Raw genomic sequence first — 18186 nt, 5'->3', positions numbered from 1 at the left:
AACCCTGCCTCAAAAACCAACCAAACAACCAAACAACCAAACAACAAACAAACAGAATAGCAAAAAAAAAAAAAAAACGCGCAAACATTGCAAATCATAAAAATCTTTTCTTTGATTTGAAATATGTGGACAACAGTTAAGATGAATAAGTTATATAATTTTAGAACTTTTAGTAGTGCAAAATAGAGTATACTTATGATAATCAATCCAGGGCTACTCAGCACAGTAAATTTCAGAGACACATTCGGACTCATAGAGATATTACAACAAAACCATAGAAATGATGCAATAACAGTTTCCAGGACTCCACAGTGACTGTCCAGCAATTTGGAATATTATATGAAATCAGAATTAGTTTATCATGTACAGTAATTAATTAAAATAATTTCCTGAAAGTAGTTGGATTAGAAGATAGCAAATATATACCTAGCTATCAATAATATTTTCTTGTGACTCTGTATATTCTATTATTTATTGCTTAACTTTCTCCTGCGCTTCCTCTCCCTTTGTTCTGCGGGCTGTTTTTACATGCTGTCAACAGACCTTTAACCATGAAGCTGTGTCTTTATAAGTCTTGATCAAATGAATGTCCAAAGCAAAATGAAGAAAAAAGTGACAAATGCCATCATTGATATTTTAGGAAAACTGACACACTTATGTTTTTCATATGATTGGCTCTCTTTATAAATTCCCCCACTGGAAAACGAGAGAAGCAATTGGTGGCAAAAAATATTCACTATCAATTCCAGAAACACAGACACGGCTTCGTGCAAACCATCGCTGAAACAGAAAGTCTGCCAGCACATCAGCCAAAATAGGTCTGTTCTCAGGGAGCTGAGAATTTAATTAAAGGGATAAGAACATAAATAATAGGCACTAAAATGAGTTCCTTGTACATCTTTTATAAGGGAATGCATCTGGAAAAGAGACTACCAGCAGAAGAGCATAAAGGGGCGTGGAAGCCTAAACTGAACGAAGACCAAAGTGTGGACACTTTGCCCCTTCTTAGAATTTGAAACAATCACCCATGGAAGGAGTTACAGAGACAAAGTTTGGAGCTGAGACAAAAGGATGGACCATCTAGAGACTGCCATATCCAGGGATCCATCCCATAATTAGCCTCCAAACGCTGACACCATTGCATACACTAGCAAGATTTTGCTGAAAGGACCCAGATGTAGCTCTCTCTTGTGAGATTATGCCGGGGCCTAGCAAAGACAGAAGTGGATGCTAACAGTCAACTATTGGATGGATCACAGGACCCCCAAGGGAGGAGCTAGAGAAAGTATCCAAGGAGCTAAAGGGACCTGCAACCCTATAGGCGGAACAACATTATGAACTAACCAGTACCCCGGAGCTCGTGTCTCCAGCTGCATATGTTTCAAAAGATGGCCTAGTCGGCCATCACTGGAAAGAGAGGCCCATTGGACAGGCAAACTTTATATGCCCCAGTACAGGGGAACACCAGGGCCAAAAAATGGGAATGTGTGGGTAGGGGAGTGGGGGGTGGTGAGGGTGTGGGGGACTTTTGGGACAGCATTGGAAATGTAATTGAGGAAAATATGTAATAAAAAAATAGAAAAAAATAAAAAATAAAATTTGAAATGTAGAGGAGATTGTCATGATTTCTATCTGCCACCTAGAAGCTAATATAAAGCAAAGACCATGCTCACTCCAAGGTTTGCATTGACATAGATCAGCAAAGGGATGGCTTGGGTCCAAGAATTTCAGCGGAGGCTCTTCCACATAGTAGAGGAGTGGTGGCAATACTAATGTAATTAAAATTGGAGACTCGGGGAGGGAAACATAATTATTGGAGATAACTTTAGTGGTGAAATCTATTTGAAGGAAATACAGACACTGTTTTATGTTTTAAAGTAGCAGAAAGCATAATCCAATCTGTGTTTTGAGAGAAATGCTTAGATTATACATTGCAAACCAAGCTGCAGATGGGTGAAGAAGGAATTAGAAGGCTGTCCGGTCATTCGCGGTAACAATAAGAGACTGGGAAGAGATGCTCACTGAGCCTCCTGGTTGTTGAGACTTTGAGCAGACAAAGACCACAGTCTGCGAAGGGTTGGATTTCTACTTCTGGGCTAGATTTGCTTACTGGAGAGGACAGGACTTTAGTGACATCTATTGGTCGGCTATAAATTCTCATTTTTCACTAGAATCTCTTTTTCTACTATAATTCACCTGAGACAAGTTCTATAGTAAATTTCATAAAACATCAATATTCTGCATCTTGGGTGAGGTTACCTTCCGAAAAAAACTCTGAGTCATTACTTTCATATGCTGTCATAGCACACTACTGCAAGTGGGAAAAAACAGGGACATATTCTTTTCACATGGTCTGGATGCTAATACCCGGAATCAAGGAGCCATTAAGGCCATTACTATCCTTGATAGCACCGAGGAAGCACTTATTTTATCTAACCTGGCTTCTTTAGCTCTCTGTCTTTTTCCTGCCTAAAAAGCACGAATCCATTTTGTGACTCTTCTTTACATGTTATTCCCTCATGCCTGTGCCTCTGATTTTCCTTTCTTTTTCCCAACATAATATTTTAATTGATTCTTTCGGGATTTCACATCACGCATTTCTTGATTCTTCCAAGTCTGCCTCCTACGTGTGTGACCTCTCCCAAAAGAAAAAGAAAATAAATGAAAACAAATAGACAAATAATGAAAAACAAAAAAAGAAAAACAACACTAAAAAAATTGCAATTTGTGTTTTCTATTTACTCTCTGGACCATGGCTGCCTCTCTCTCTCTCTCTCTCTCTCTCTCTCTCTCTCTCGCTTGTCACTCAAATAGAACTGAATACTTCCCCTCTTGCACTTCTGCCAGAAGTCATCCATTACAGGGATCTACACTTCAGCATTCACATTAAGTTCTCTTTGATGGCTTCCTGTTTAGGCTACTTCTTTTATGGAATTTTGGGGGTGTGCATAGGGTTAGCGATTGTCACAGATGCCTTCTATGTTCCACGTTCTCAACTATGGTTAGTAATCACCAACATCATGTGTTGCCTGTGCCCTGGATTACTTGCTGACTGACCCTACCTGCCCTCTGAGTTGGAGGTCAGGTGGCTTGGAATCAAGGACACAGACTCCAGGAGCAGGGGAGGAACATCACAGAAAGCTTCTCTGAATGCCACTTGGAGCTCCTTTAATACCCTCCACCTGCACCCCATTGGTCCCAAGAAAGCATCTCTTCTAAACAGCAGTTCCCGATTGGCTGGCACTGTCCTTGTCAGCAATTCTTGGTATCTCTGGCTGTCCACAGTTGGGTCCTTCTTCAGGAGATATCTTTGGGGCTGTGCTCCCCTGGTGTTCATCCACTGCTGTTCCTCCTAAAATTATCTCCAAAGCACCTCTTTGCTCTTTACAGTCAGAGGAGCACAGAACATGGGCTTGTACCTGGTTTCTTATGACAGCACAGACCGCATACCTGGCCCTAGGGGCAGTAGGCTCACAGATCCTGACAAAATATTCAGAGGCAGTTTGAATACCAAACATCACCATAGCTTCACTCTGGCCTGGTGGCAGTATGACCCAGGGCCTTCAACATGTCTTCAGGCTGCAGCACAGAGTATGTGTTGCCTCTCTGCAGAGTGTACACATGGCCCCATTTTCTCTTTCTCATCTCTCCATCATGCAGCTGTTCACCAAAATGATATAAGAAGCCTGTGACTGGAAGCTGGGATGGCCTGGGTAGCTTCTACTGCCTGACTCAGATTCTGCTGCTTTCTTCAGTATGTAAATGCATCTTCCATTTTAACTCCTGCATTCGTTACTAACTTGTAACATACTAGAATCCAAATTTACTCTCATTACAAACCTTTGGGAGTCTTGGAGTTGCATTATCTCCTCGGGAAAAATGCATCTCTGTGCCTCTGGTTTTTCTTACATATAGGAATGGCTGGAAATATATAGCTTAGAAGATATAAATTGTTTGCTGAACAGATTTGAATTACCAAAGTAGAGCAGCATGTGCCCATAATTCTAGCCCTGTGCAGGTAGGTGCACAGGAGTATTCTAGGAGTTTCCTTCCCAGTCAGTTTGACTATTTTAGAGAGTGACCTAGGTTCAGTCAGAAAACCTGTCTTGAATGGTAGGGGGATTACAAGTGAGTAAGATAGCTAGCAACTACTATTGTCCTTCACACACACACACACACACACACACACACACACACACACACACACACCTGTTACACATATCTGTATATACACATAAATACGTATACAGACAAACATACAAGAGATACCTGTCATTTGCTTTAGTACCTACACCAAATAGAGTATAAACTACTCTTAGACTATTCAATAATATTTCCTCAGATGTGAGTTAGAAAAACAATAATCTATTTGGATATCTGTGAATGTGTGTTTAGGGAAGACACTTAAGCTCAATGTACTATGAAAACATAGTCAAAGTACTAGTGAAGAAAGAGTTGCCTATTGAAATATTATAGTTATCTACTTATGACATATACCCAGTAAAGCAGCTTTGCAAGCCAATCAAGGATTGAATCACAAGTTAAATATATTAACTTTCAGGAAATAAAATATAAAAAATGAAAACATCTATGCAAGTTTTACTTAGTTCTTAGTTCTTAGAGGGAAATTTATATTTAAAAATAATTGTTGAGTGTGGTTTATGTGGCTGTCACTTTTATTCTTACTATATTATTATTATTTTATTTTGTTTTTATTAGGTATTTATTTCATTTACATTTCCAATGCTATTCCAAAAGTCCCCCACCCGCTTCCCGACCCACTCTCTCACCCACCCACTCCCACTTCTTGGCCAAGGCATTCCCCTGTACTGAGGCATATAAATTTTACACGCCCAATGGGCTTCTCTTTCCACTGATGGCCGACTAGGTCATCTTCTGATACATATGCAGCTAGAGACACGAGCTCCAGGGGTTACTGGTTAGTTTATATTGTTGTTGCACCTATAGGGTTGCAGATCCCTTTAGCTCCTTGGGTACTTTCTCTAGCTCCTCCATTGGGGGCCCTGTGATCCATCCAATAGCTGACTGTGAGCATCCACTTATGTGTTTGCTAGGCCCTGGCATAGTCTCACAAGAGACAGCTATATCTGGGTCCTTTCAGCAAAATCATGCTAGTGTATGCAATGGTGTTAGCGTTTGGAGGCTGATTATGGGACGGATCCCCAGATATGGCAGTCTCTAGATGGTCCATCCTTTCATCTCAGCTCCAAACTGTGTCTGTGTAACTCCTTCCATGGGTGTTTTGTTTCCAATTCTAAGAAGGAGCAAAGTGTCCACACTTTGGACTTCTTCTTCAGTTTCATGTGTTTAGCAAATTGTTATCACAAGTAGATTCTTTATTTACCCTAGTGACTTATAATAACCTTAAATATAAATGCAATTTTATAGTGTGAATAAAACTTGTGTGTCTGCACATGGAAAACTACTAAAAGAGATCATGTAACGGAAAAGGAAAATTAACATTACAAGAGCTCATGCTTTTGTCGAAATTTCAACTCTTGTGGACTATTTCTTTGAATATGCAATAAAATCCTGAAGCAGTGTTTGTTTTGACTGAGCATCATTGTACATGTGTATGTGTGTCATAAACATAACATTAAAATAATTTTTAAAAATTTCATTTTATTACACTCTGAGAGCTACTATAAAATGTATAATCTTAAAAAAATTATTAATAAAACTAATTCCTGTCTTTGTGAACATCATTGTCAAAGGAAAAGACTCGCATCCATGAACAGAAATAGACATTTGGAAGAGCTCACGAGCCTTTCTCTTTTTTCCCCCTCTACCCATCTTTTCTTTTTTCTTTAAAAGCCCTAAGATTATAACACAGTTTCAGTTTCATCTACAACACACAGAAGACTCAAAAGATTAGATTAGAAGATAATCAACACTGTCTCTCTCTAGAGCGAACCAGTAAGAGGATAATTTGTTTTCTTTTGTTTTAATGTTTTTGATAATATTTTTATATTTATTTGGTAGTGAAATGCATTGCATTTATAGAATTATATACTAAGGATTTTAGTATGTAGGTTTATTGTGCAAACACAAGCAAAATAGAAGCTGGGGGGATGGCTGAATTGAAGAGTGCTTTCGCTCTACCATAGGACATAAGTGTATTTTCGAGTAACCATTTAGGTATTCACACACAAGTGGTAGACACTCACAGTGGCACACATGCACATAAATGGAAAAAAATCTTAAAAGAACAAAGAATTCCAAGCAGAAATTATTACAAATCAATGATGTTCTGCTCTTTTAAGGATGTTACTCTAAGAAAAGTGGAAGCATTGATGGGCAGCAAAGCAAATGCAATGTGCTTTATCAGTGACCTAAAGAATTGAATTTGAGGAGCTGGAGAGATGGCTCAGTGGTTAAGAGCACTGGCTGCTCTTTCAGAGGTCATGAACTCAATTCCCAGCAACCACATGGTGGCTCACAACCATCTGTAATGGGACCCGATGCCCTCTTCTTATGTGTCTGAAGACAGCTACAGTGTACTAATAAGTAAAATAATTACTTATTTTATAATAAGTCTTAGAAAAAGAATTAAATTTGGATGGAAAACAATCCTTTATTTTTCTAATTGTTCAACTTCATGGGTACATTAACTTTATAAGCAGTATTCAATGTGTAACTTACAAAATTAAAAGTTGGCAGTGAAGAAAGTTATAACACCATGCTTGAGATTGTAAAGAATGCAGTTAATAAGACAAAGTAACATAAACTTTGCTAATTTATCCTACAGTGTAAGTACCCAATATGTGGACAATTTAAGGATCAGGCATTAAAGATAACTATTGCATGGTCCCTGGATAAAGAAGACAATTATATCAGAAAAACCAACAAAAGCAAAAGAGTCAAGATGAAACTAAACTATAGATATTTTTAATTAATAGATATTTACTGTTAATAAATAAACAAAAGGATATTTGTTTATTGTCAGCATAGAATGTATCCAAATTTCAGTTTCTATGACTTCATGAATAATGTTTAAAAACAGAAGAAAGACAATTATTTGAGGGTGACAGTTAATTCACTAATTTTGTTTTCTTTCAGTCTTTTCTTACTTCCCTGTTTATCCATATCTATTTTCACATCAACATTTCACTCTCTGCAGGGTGTAGGGAACATATTACCCAGCTACTTAATATTCTTTTACTCTGTCCTACTTCTAATTTGCAAATCCCTCTTTAGGATTTGCACCTTGAGTTTATTATTTCTTTCTGAGCAAGATAACTAGCTAGTGTTCTTTCTTACCACTCAATCTTATATCTTTTTCCAAAAACAGCAATTGTTCAGTAGCCTCATGAAAGGGTGTGATAGAGGAAACTACCTACAATTCTCCTAAAGAGGTCCGTTAGGACACATCTGAAAATGAAGCCTGTTTTATCATACAAAACTACAAGATACTGATAACAGACTACTTTAAACTTGTAAAAAGAAGCTTCCAAAGCTGCTGCACTATGCATAACTTCACTACCGTTCTGATTATATCTTAAAATCAAATAGTCTCAAATGCAATTGTATTTAGCTATAGACATTGGTAGCTGTGCATATTAAAGAAGATATGCATAAATGAATTATAGATATACCTAATACAAGCTGTACTGTAGAGTAGTTTGCATCACTTCATCATTTCAGAACTACTAAAGCTAAATGAGTTAGTTCCTTGTTCTTGCTGAGATAAGATACCATGACCAACTTAATGAAGATTTTTATTTGGGCTTACATTTGCATACTGAGAGTTTATCATGGTGGGGCCAGACAGGGGGAAGGTGGTGCAGTACATTTTCAAACATAAGCAGAAAAAGTAGAGAGATTGGAAGTGGGGTGAGACTATGGTCCCTCAAAGCCTGCTCCAATGAAGAATTTCCTCCAGCAAGCTTCTGTCACTTATGTCTATTCCCTATGAAAGTGGCACCTCCAACATGAGGACGAGTGTTCTAATACCTCAGCCTATGGGAATCACTGTCCTTACCAACCATGACAAGAGAATAAACAGATGAATTCCTATCTTTGATAATTTTACAATCTAGAGTAGTGATGAAAACAGAAGTGACTGAAATTCCAGAAATGGAGATCTCAGAACCAAAGTGTGATATCTATGTGTAGCTTCATAAAGTATCTCTGTGCTGATGTGTACTATGGACAGACGTTGTCTTAGCAGAGGGCAAGGAGCTGTGTGGCAACTTGACCCCATGAATACAGAGAATGTGCCAATCTGAGGCTTCACAGGGAGAGGGTATGAAATCAGCAGAGCTCTCTCTCTCTCTCTCTGTCTCTCTCTCTCTCTCTCTGTCTCTCTCTCTCTCTCTCTCTTTTCTAGAATAATTCAGAATCAGGGACCAGTTGACTGAGAGGCTCGATTCAAAGTTTAAAATCTAAGTAGTTATGAGGAAATCAAATGCAGGCACTTTTCCAAAAATTTCAAACCATACAGACTGACCACATTTGCTACTTGCATTTATATAATCAGCCCCAACTCTCTGCATTTCAAAGGAGAGGGCACACCATCTTTCACTGATGAGGCTATTTTGTAGGCATTTTAAAATATCATCTATCATTTAAATAAAATTACTAATTATACCCAAACTACATAGCCAAAAATGGGAAAAGTGCAGAGTCTGGGGAGCGAGCTGTCTGTAAAATTATTGTCTGACAAGCCTTAGCATTTGGTTTAATCCCCAGATCCCACATGAAAGAGTTTGTCCTGGTGGAGGATGCTTTCAGGTATAGCAGAAACAGGTGGTTAAAATTTACTCACCATGCAGACTAGCCTATGGAGAGGATCTCAGGTCTCCCTGAAACAGTTTCAAGAAAAGAGTTTGTTTGCTGGTGCCTGAAGAATGATACCACAAATTAACCTCTAGCCCTCATATATACATGTGCAATCAGGCCAAATACATCTACATGCATACACACATGCACACCGATGCATGCAAGGAGAAAGAAGCATATACTAAAGTCAGATCTGATCCACATTTGGAATTCTCTGTCAAGAATATGAAAGGTTGTTGTTGTTGTCGTTGTTGTTGTTTTAATCTGATATAGAAGATCAAAGTAAAGTACTGACATTTATGCATACTTATTAACTTTAAAGAAATATATAGGCTAAACAGAAAATAGACAAAATTGAAAAGAAACATCAGAATTTCATTTTGTAATTTTTACTTTTTAATTTCATTTTCTCCTTTATTAAAAATATATTCTTTCTCATACAATATATCCTGATTACAGTTTCCCTTCCATTTCTTCTCCCAGATTGTTCCTATCTCTTCTCCAAGCCTGACCCCTTTCTGTCTCCTATTAGAAAAATACCTCTCCTTGTATCTCATCTCCACCCCATTCTCTGCTCCAGCCCCTCTCCCAGCCATTTCCCTCCCTTCCTCTACTTCCAATGACTTTTATTTCCCCTTCTGAGTAAGATTAGAATATCTTCCCTTGGATTCTCCTTGCTGTTTTGTTTTGTTTAGTTTCTTTTCGTATTTTTTTTCTTTACACTCCAGATTTTATTCCCCTCTCTATCTGCCCTCTGTTCCATACACCATACCTTCCTCCACCCTCCTTTCTCCACGAGGCTTTCCCCACCCACAACCCCAACACCAGCAGACCTCTAAACTCCCTGGAACCTCCAGTTTCTTCAGAGTTAGGTGCAGATTCTCTGACTGAACCCAGACCTGGCAGTCCTCTCCAATATATGTGTAGGGTGCCTCCTATCAGCTGGTGTATACTGCCTGGTTGGTGGTCCAGTGTTTGAGAGATCTCAGGGGTCCAGGTTAATTGAGACTGCTGATCCTCTTACAGGTTGCCCTTCTCCTCATATTCTTCCAGCTTTTTCCTAATTCAACTACAGGTGTCAACTACAGGTTCTGCCCATTGGTTGGGTGCAAATATCTGCATCTGACTCTTTCAGCTACTTGTTGGTTCTTTCAGAGGGCAGTCATGATAGGTCCATTTTGTGAGCGCTCCATAACCTCAGTAATAGTGTCTGGCCTTGGGACCTCCCCTTGAGCTGGATCCCACTTTGGGCCTAGCATTGGGTCTTCTTTTCCTCAGGCTCTTCTCCATTTCCATCTCTGCAGTTCTTTCAGACAGGAACAATTATGGGCCAGAGTTCTGACTGTGGAATAACAACCCCATCCCTCATTTGATGCCCTGTCTTTCTGCTGGAGGTGGGCTCTACAAGTTCCTTTTCCCCACTGTAGGGCATTTCATCTAAGGTACCTCCCTTTGAATCTTAGAGTCTCTTACCTCCTAGGTCTCTGGTACATTCTGGAGCGCACCCCTCCCCCCATCCTACTACCTCCTGAAGTTGCCTGTTTCCATTCTTTCTCCTGGACCTCATGGCTTGAGTCCTCCTCCCCAACCCAATACCAGATCATGTTACTTTCTCCCCCAATCCAGTCCCCTTTTTCTCCCAGGTTCCTCCCTCCCTCCCTCCTTCCATCCCTCCCTCCCTCCCTCCCCCTTATGGTGTTTATCTTCTTTGGATCTATGGATTGTAGTGTGTGTTTCCTGTACTGTATAGCTAATATCCATTTAAAAGAGAGTATATAGTATGTATATCCAGGAGAGTGAATGGGGATTGGCAGGAGGGAGAGCTTGTCTTGGACATGCCAGAGATGTGAGACATAGGGGAAGCACCAGGGAATAGAGAAGAGTGTCTCTAGCAGAGTGGCCACCTCAGGTATCCAGGCAGGATCCCAGTGGAGGAGTAAGATGATCAACACACCCACAAAACTTTTGACCCAAATTTTTTCCTACTTAAAACATATGCAGGGATAGAGTTGGAGCAGAGAATAAGAGAATGGCCAAACAATGATTGGCCCGATTTGAGATCCATCCCATGTGCAAGAACCAATCCGTGACACCAATAACGATACATACTGTTATGTTTGCAAACAGGAGCCTAGCACAATGTTCCTCTGCGTTGTTCCACCAAGAAAGTGAAACTCAGAGGTGAGGGAGAAGCCATGTGAGACGGGTGGCTTGGAGTAGTGGGATCCTGTGACCTGGGCGTGAAGTAAATAAATTAATGAAAACATTAGGAAAGAGTAGGTTTGTAAGAGATAACAACAAACCAATATGTAATAAAATATAATGGGACAAATTATAAAAAATAAATCTCATAAAAGTTGGGCAAGGTAAATCACTAGAATTAAAGAGCCCTAAGAGAAAGGACAATAGCCTCCTTCACACACTCAGGCACCTCATAAGCATCCTAATCTGAAAGCCATAGGCAGAGGACCTAGTGCATATTCCTGAAAACGTGTGCTTGCTGCTTCTGTCTCTGTGTGTTATTGTTATTATTTAGAGAGCCTTGTTCTCATGGTATCATCCATCTTCTCCAGATCTTACACTTTCTCTGCTTCTTCTTCAGCAGATTTCTCTGAGCTCCTAGAGGAGGTATTTAATAAAGTCATAGAACTGTGCTTCTCTAATCAATATCTCTGCCTTTGTCTTTCTGTCTCTCCCTATCTCTCTCTGTCTCTATAGCTCTATCTCTCTGTCTCTGTCTCTATATCTCTACCTCTATCTCTGTCTCTATCTCTCTCCCTATAATTCCTGGCTGCTGAACACTGTATTTGTTCCCATCAGCTGCAGGAGGAAGTTTCTCTGATGAAGGTGAAGAGAGGCACTTATCTCTGGGTCTATCAGAATATCATCAGGAGTTATTGTATTGTTACTATCATTTAGGCCATCAGTATTTGGTTTTACCCTAGGTTCCAGTGGTACCTAGGCTCAATGTTCTTCCCCACACAAACTATGTCTGGTATGGGTTTCATCTTGTGGGTGGATCTCAGTTCACATCAGATACTGGTGATCCAGCTTTGTGCTGCCATTGCCCTAGCACATTTTGCATGCAGGACAGACTGCAGATATGTTTTATGGCTGGATTGGTGTCAAACAGTGTTTAAAATTGTCAATAAGCAGGAGTGAAAGATTGCACTTTATTTCTCATCATAGAAATTCAGTTAAGATCCACAGAGCTACTGTCTCTCATTTACCATAAATGTCATTGAAGGAAAGTAAAAAACCAAAAACAAACAAACAAAAAACCAAAAACAAACAAACAAAACAAAACAAAACAAAAAAACCCAAGCATTTCTTACAGAGCAACTGCTTATAAATCAGCACAGTTGCTTTATCTAAGATTATTTAACTTTCTTTAAATCCAAAATATAAACACCCATTTTGACCTAAAATTTACACAAAACTTTGTCATGTACGCAATACTAAATATCCAAAATACCCTAGCCGTTATTTTCAGGAAATTGAGACACAAAATGTTCATTAATTTTAGAACTGGTTTATTATAAATAGTGGCTCAACAACCTATAGACATATAGTTATAAATGCTATATAATTCAAAATGACTGTCTAAATAATTGTGAGCACAGTATGCCAGACTCAAAATTTTAATCTATATTAGGTTAAAATAAAAGAAAAGCTGTTTAAGAGACTTTTTTCAATTTGGGTTGGAAGTATAGGAGTTACAAATGAAGCTCAAGACAGTGTTGGGGATATAAGAAATTTTGAGGCTTACTTTGTGAAAGTTCATGGATTGTAGCCTTACAACTTATGTTCTTTAGTTAAAGTTTGGTAAAAATTGCTTTAATAGCAGATAAAATCTTACTGACCAAATAAAGTTAATTTAAAAGTCATATATGTAGTTTTTCTTAATAAATCCCTTTCAGTAAGCTAGCATTATGTAATTTATTATCTTTCTTTTTGTGACTGATTTCAGATTAATTTGCACATGTGGAGTTTATTAAGTAAATGTATGTATCTAGTCTACATACTTATAACAATTAGTGCTGTAGTCATAAATTGTATAAAAGTATCCCTTGACCCTGACTGAAATAACAGAACTTTTGTTGTACTTTACAGCTAAGTTCATAACACCCATTAGATACTGGAATACAGACTTTATCTATGTGTTCAGCATGTATTCAGTCGCAGATTAAAATGCCATTAAAGGAAAAATATAAAAATTGGTCTTACCGACCTTGAGTTTTCCATGGATTCAGCTCCTAGAACCTAACTAATGCATTAACTAGCTTTAATCTTACGTTATCTTCTTTTCCATTTCCTTGTCCCAGTGAAATGTTGTAGTAAATACATGCTGAAAACATTCAAGAGGTTGCAAGTAAATTTATACAATAAATATCTGTCACAGGATTTCCCAGTGAAAGTACAGTAGTGTAGAGGAGGTCTGTGATTGGACAGGGAAAGGGGGTTCAGAGCTGAGTTTTGGGGAGAAAGGAAGGTATACGGTGGAGGAAAAGAAGCAGAATGGAGGCCGACGTGATGTTATCAAAAAGTTAGAATAATTGGCTTAAAGCTTTATCATTATCAATTGGCTCTGAAATTATTATATTGGCATCTAGTAAATTGTGATTTTTTTTATTCTTCATTTTTTTATTAGATATTTTCTTCATTTACATTTCAAGTGCTATCCCCAAATTCCCTATACACCCCCCTGCCCTGCATTTGACAAACTCCAATACACATTCATGATAAAAGTAAATTATGATTTTATTGATACATAAATCTAATTGGTTAACCGTAAGCTTAAGAGTCTTGACTTTACCGAGACATTAGGGGTTGAGATGGCTAACCAGAGGGATGGGGAATGGTAGGGAAGATAGGATTGATTAGTCTCTGATGTCTGTGTCCAGGACATCAGGAGTTCAAGCAGGTCAGTTCTGCATGTCTGATGAGGAGATTCACCAAGGCTCTATATTCTGTAATATAAAAATCTTGTGACAATCTTAGCTACTTGTGACTGTTTTAAACCAGGACGGATCAGGATCTTCTTCCTGTCCAGCTGCCGCCATGTTGGCTTATCCTGCTCCTTCTCCTCCTGCGACCTCTCTCTCTATGTTTCCCCAACTCCTAGCATTTCCTCCTTTCCCCGACCAATCACAGGCCTTCCACTGCCCTAATGTGATTGGACAGGGAAAAATCCTGCAAATATCCCCTATAAATGTTGCAACCACCCTGACCTGTGAATACAGGCTGATAGTTGGATTTTGCTTATTGCTCTGTATTAGTTGGGAAAAGTGATATAATCTCTTCCCTCATAAACTCTATTAAATATTTCTGTGAAGACTCACCCAACCCCTCCCATGTCATGATTTTTATGCTGTTTAATAAAGTCAGAGCAAATCTCTTTCCTAAGAGTAGCAAGAAAAACATAGGCACAATCTGACACCAGACATTTTTCAGGTAGGTTTGGAATTATAGATCTCTTAGTCTAGAGTTTGGCCTGTAAGACAAACAGAAGACACAAAGAGAGAAGTTGAGAGTTCAAATTTGGGTTTGTTTTGGCTTAAAATACCCAAAGAGAAGTTTGTGTCTTCATTTCTGAATACAATATAGGTGTGCTTGAGTGTTCTCTAAGATTATCTTTAATTTGTTAATGGATACATTCATGTGTTCATGTGTGCATGTTGAGGCCAGAAGCTCAATTCAAGTCTTTCAAATCTTTCCTCCAGTGGTTTCTATCTTAAATAAAAGGCAGAGGAGGAGCAGGAGGAGGAGGAGGGAGAGGAGGAGGGGAGGAGGAAGAAGAAAAGGAGGAATAGGAGGAGGAGGAGGAGAAGAAGAAGGAGAAGGAGAACGAGAGGAAAGATCAAAGAAGATTGGATCTTTCATTGAACCTCATTAATTTAGCTAAGCTTATTTAGTTAACAAATTTCCGAGATATCTCTCTTTGCCTCCAATTCTAATATAACAGGTATTAACTACCACAACAACTTTTCATTTACAGAGGTGAGAGATTAGAACTCAAGTCCTTCTGCTGGTGCTATGGAATGTGACTTTGCTGACTGAGCCATGCTTCTATGCCCTGAGTGTGTATTTATTTTTTTTAAAAAAAATGTTTAATTATCATAGTTATCATGATCATAATCATCATCATCATTATTAGGGAGTAAGTATATAACTCAGGATATCCTATTACTCAAAGAGTTTTACTTGTCTCTGCCTCCTAAGAGATTTGTTGCTCCATCACACCTGACCAATCATGTAAAAGCAGTGCTTTTATTTTTATAACTGTTATGCAATCTCTTACATCAATTTCAAACATATAAAGTGATAAAAATAAAAGCAGGAAAGATGGCTTAGTATGTACATGTTCTTACCACCAAGCTTTATTACCTGAGTTCCATTACATAAGGAAAGATATGACCTCAACACATTCCATAGCTAGAACTGTATGAACTCATACACTTGTACCTGCTATCTCTCTCTCTTTCTCCATATATATATATACATATATATATATATATGTATATATATATATTACATACATATGTAAAGAAGAAAATTTAATTTTCTTTTTATTTATACCTTAGAAATGAGCAAAAGAAAAGAAACAGATACTAAAATGTTCTACCCAATGATAAAGCATTATCTTCCACATGCAGTAACTTATCGAACAGTGTAATTTATTGGAAACAACTGACTTGCATTCATACCATGTGAAATTCTTAGGAATCTAAAGGAAAAGCAACTCAGATCATGTTGAAGTTCTCAAGGAAAATGAGGATGGCATTCATGATCTCACTCAGGCCATGTGACTTGAAACCTTGCAATAACAACTCTGTTGATAAAGACTTTATTTACAGTGTCTGGCTTACTCTGATATGACCAAACTGCTATCATAAACACCCTTTAAGATGCTTTTATTTTATAAGTTAAATCAAACTGCTCATGTGTAGCTCAACATAAGGACACAGCACAGGAAGTTGGCTCATGTTTGATATTCTTATCTGTTGAAAGTTATGTTGGGAGGACAGTACTATTAAGATAACCACAAGAGCAAGTTTGTATACAGAGGGACTGGTAGATTTCTTATCACTGTTATAAAACTTTTATTGCTTTGATAAGTACCCAAATTCCAATCCCTTTGTTATGTCACTGTCCTTGTAACTTGTATCTTGTGTATCAGCACTTCCTTTAACTTTCTATTTATTCAAATTAAAAGCAAAATTGGATACTGCTCATATGACAGTTTGGCTTCTGAATCATCCTTTGTAAGTTTTTCACTATGAGCATCATATCATTAAATGTCAAGGTGGTTGTAGCTGGATAAAAATTCATAGCATAGCCTGCTGACTAAGAATGGGGCAATAGTGGGCTTGGTTTTGTTATGTGTTCCTTCTCCACATGTTAGTTCTTGATGAGTCAGCTCACTTGAAATGAGTATTTTAAGTTTTAGTGTCTTGCAGGATATTGTTTATGATTGAGCTTCTTCAAATCTAACCAACTGAACTCAGTTGAACCACATTAACAAGGGGGAATAACTTAATGAATCTATTTTCTCTTTGTTATCAAAGTGCATCCAACAATGGTAATGTAGTATGGGTCTTTGAAAGGGCGTACATTCTCCATATTATAGGATCCTTCTGACTTTTTTCCATTATTAAAAGATTAGTGGTTTTTTTTTTGTTTGTTTGTTTGTTTGGTTTTTTTTTTATTCGTGTATATGCTTGTGTTTCTAGGTTGGGGGGTGGTGCACAAGGCTGCTGGTGTCCATCAAGGACTGGAAGGAAGCCTTAGGCCACTAAGACCCAACACAAGTCTTGATGGCAGAATTCAGCTCTCTGCAAGTGTGTAGGGGCCACTACTCTAGCCTCTGATTTTCTGGAGAAGACTGTTTTAAGGACTTCCTTTTAAGTTTGGTGGACTCCATGATGAGATCAAGCCTGCCTGTTCATGATGGGTTCTTGTAAGTTTCTACACTGTGATATTCAATTTCTTAGTATTTAACTGAGATTCTTCCACTTGTATCCATCATGGGTATACATTTGTTATTTTCTTCTTGCCCCCTTTTCAATTTTCTCTGAATTTGATCTTGTTATAGTTTCATAGAATCACATAGAAAGGTTCTCTGTGATATCTTGAAAGTTAAAATAATCTGAATTAATTCCTCTTAAAATTAAACAATGTGACTGGTGTCATATCAGAAACTTTCCATTACTGGTCTAGTTCTACCACATACAGATTTTAGTTTTATGTTTCAATTTGGCTAGGTTGTGAGTATATAAGAATATGCTTCTTGGCTTTTACATTTGTTGATTTGCTGATGTATGGGTCATAATATATATATATATATATATATATATATACACACACACACACATACATACACATATATATGCGTGTGTGTATGTATGCATGTATATATGTATATGTGTATATATATACATATATATATGTATATATATATATATATATATATATATACTTCTCCTGATTTTATATTTGCATCTCAGTCTGTTTAACATACTTGTAAACTAGAATTGCTACTTGAAAAAGAAAAATATCTTCCTTTCATTGGTCTTCTTTACTTTCTTTACTTTTTTTTGTTTGGTTGGATTTTTTTTTGTTGTTGTTGTTGTTTGTTTTTTGAGACAGGGTTTCTCTGTACAGCTCTGGCTGTCCTGGAACTCACGCTGTAGACCAGGCTGGCATTGAACTCAGAAATCCTCCTGCCTCTGCTCGGATTAAAGGCATGTGCCACCACGCCTGGCTACTTTCTTTACTTTTAATTTCTCCATTTATTTGTTTGGTCTTCATTTTTCCTTTCATTCTGCTAGTGATTAGCCTGGTTTGTTCTTGCATTTTGAATTCCTTTGTGGCAACCGGATGCTGTTTCCTTTGGCGAATTTTGTTTCCTTTCAAATTTAATCCGGTTTTTAAAATTTTCTTTTTTGATTTCTTAAGGGACCCTATGACATATCAAAAGTATTTGCATGAGTTCCAGTATTCCTCTTGTCAATTTATTTTAAAATGTGTATGTGACAGCCTGTGTATGTGTGTGTTGTGCGTGTGTGTACATGTGTGTGAGAAAACATATGGAACTGATGAAGGAGAATTGACTCCCTCTTCCCACGTGGCTCCAGGCTTTGAAATTGGGCTGTCAGACTTTGTAGGATGTGTCCCCACCTGAGGATTTGCTCCACTCTTGTTGATTATTAGTTTTATTTCTAGAAGTATCTTGACTTTTAAGATTTCTTGAAGGTTGTTCCTATCATTATACCTGGTGCATTCCTGAGAATATTCCATAGATTGGTAAGAACATTTTTTAAGTGTTGGGTGGAATATTTTGTGAATGACTATGGTTTCCACTCAGTCTATATTATTGTACAT

At 37.9% G+C, this 18186-nt stretch overlaps 1 long non-coding RNA gene across 5 annotated transcripts in view; it reads left to right on the top strand.

Annotated features, from left to right (window-relative positions):
• Nucleotides 1–4723, top strand: part of Gm30439 — a 94858-nt gene extending 90135 nt beyond the window's left edge. For 3 of the 5 annotated variants that reach the window (XR_001781455.2, XR_001781448.2, XR_003951223.1), the window contains one exon: nucleotides 909–4722. This is a non-coding gene — a long non-coding RNA (predicted gene, 30439). Of the gene's footprint in view, nucleotides 1–908 lie in introns of all 5 variants that reach the window. The other 2 variants (XR_003951226.1, XR_003951224.1) reach the window with 1 other exon arrangement.
• Nucleotides 4724–18186: the final 13463 nt, after the last annotated feature.

The sequence above is a fragment of the Mus musculus genome, chromosome 14, assembly GCF_000001635.26.
Source record: "Mus musculus strain C57BL/6J chromosome 14, GRCm38.p6 C57BL/6J".
Taxonomy (NCBI): domain Eukaryota; kingdom Metazoa; phylum Chordata; class Mammalia; order Rodentia; family Muridae; genus Mus; species Mus musculus.
Note: the sequence above shows the minus strand (reverse complement) of the source record. Positions and strands in the feature narration are given on the sequence as shown.